Below are 2,271 nucleotides of genomic sequence, written 5' to 3'. Positions count from 1 at the left end.
CATACCCTGAAAATTTCAAGGCCGTGCCATAAATATCTGCCGATATATTAGGTTTCTTATGAGCCCTGGTATACAATTTTCTCCTTAGCAACGGTAAATCGCATACGTGGAAGGCCATTTTTTAAAAAAAAACTTGGACTATTTTAGTATTTCCAGTACCTTTTCAACATTAAAAGTTATGTGTCAATCCATTTTGGTCATCCACAGCAAAAATTTTGTAAAACGGTCTATGTATCGCAGAAAAATTGAGAAACACCTCTATTTTCAACTTTCTGCGCCGTTTTCTCAAAACACGTTTTAGGGGGGTTTTAGCGCACCTTGTCAGCCTTTTCTCAGGATTGAGAAAAGCTATTGACTTGAAATTTTCAGGGTAGTTTTCCATTATGGTAAGCCTCAGGATGAATGAAGCAGCTTTTCAAAAAAATCATTTTTTGACTTTTAAACTGAAAAAGTACAAATTTTAGGTTCCAGACCCCCTGGCTTGAAATTTTGAAAAATTTTTCCACTCATTCTGGAGACTTTCATAATACTAACCTTCACCAAAAAAAAATTTTTGAATAGCTTTCTTACCTTTTCTTAAAAGGTTGACACAATATTTTTATAGCTTTTACCCCCTGAACGATATTACCCCCGTCTTTGCTATTTTTAGAATTTTTTTTTACGTTTTCATATCCTTTATAGTTGTGCTACAATTGTGGAAAGTTTCATTGAAAAATATTTACTTCTTCACAAGATATAACAAAAAATTTAAAAAATGACATTTCAAATTTCTCATATGACTACCCCCTTAATCCAAAAGGAAATATTAGCAGAACAACAAAAGCCTTTTAGGAATTTGTTCTTAAAGACATTGCATATTCTGTTTTCATGCCATTAAGAAATTCCACGAAGACGGAGTACACACATCAAACTTTCAAAACACGCAAACTGAAAGCAGTAATTATGACGTCACACTTTATCAATGTTTTGATTTGATCATTTGGCGGCTCTATTCCCAGGAGAATAATTTGCCGTCAGCCGAATAAGGATTGTTTTTTACCTTCGCGGGTGATTTTTCAGTTTGAGATTCTGTCTAATGTTATGGTCTTTTGAAGTGCTTGTTCTAAGAGATTAGTGAATATAATTGTTTTTAGTTTTGAAGAGAAGCAAATTTAATCTTTCTTCTACAAGATTACACTTTAATATAATGCCAATTATGCATGTAAGTTTTTATTTAATACTTTCTTTTTGCATATGTTTTGCATACTTTCTAAGGGAATTTCACCACGGCAATTCGGCAACCATAATTTTTGCATACAATTCAATATGGCGGACGCAAAGGCGAAAAGGTCTATTAGTGACAAGATGATGGAGCGTTTGACGTCACTCGCGGGGCAAGTTACACACTTGTTATTTGTTAATCCCATCGGGCGATAGGCGGTTTAGGCGGCGGGCGTTCTCTAATTCTCCAATCAAGTTATTGTGAAATGTTATGAAAGAAAGTATGATTGATAAACTTGGTGAAGTTATCAAAACAAATTTGTTGTCAAAGAGATTTAACAAGTGAGTGAAAATACAGGCCAGATATCAAACAGTCCCATGTTTCGACCAATCGTCCCAAGTTAAAGCAGTTGACGGTATACATTTAAAACATGGAAACTTTTGTGATAAATTTGGAGATTTTCTTACACGTGCATTCAAAAAGTGGAAAACTTTTGTTGTGAACACAACATTTTCTTCCACATGCATTTAAAAAATGAAGAAAACTCAAGTGATTTCCTGGCATGACAATTTATTTTATTTTCTGAGATTTTCTTGGAAATTATGATTGTTTCCAAGTATGTGACATTTTTTGCTTTGCCTGTGACTATTTTTTGTAGCATGCTTTTGGAAATCATAAAATGGCTTCTATTTGGGGAATTTTTTTCCTATCGATATTCTTTCAGATTATGAAATGTTTCCCAGTATATATATAAAAATGAGATTTTTTTTTTTTTTGCATTCTGTCGGAATTTATGAAATTGTTTCCCCGTTTTTGAAAGTTTTTACTTTTTGGCACGTACATTATTTCAAAACTCCAAAAGTTAATTTTTTACATTTTTTACAATATTTTATATATGAAAGTATAATACAAAATATTTCAGCTCATTTAAAAATATACAAATTTTCTTTGGTTTTCTTACTGTGAAATATTCTCCTTTTTTGTCATTCTTTAATTTTAAATGTTTGCCCTTTTTGGCTAATAAAGATTTCTGGAAATCAGCGCTTAAATAATAATTATTAATCAGGTCT

The sequence above is a fragment of the Clytia hemisphaerica genome, unplaced genomic scaffold (assembly GCF_902728285.1).
Source record: "Clytia hemisphaerica strain Z4C2 unplaced genomic scaffold, Clytia hemisphaerica genome assembly, whole genome shotgun sequence".
Classification (NCBI taxonomy): Eukaryota; Metazoa; Cnidaria; class Hydrozoa; order Leptothecata; family Clytiidae; genus Clytia; species Clytia hemisphaerica.
This window is presented reverse-complemented; position numbering follows the sequence as displayed.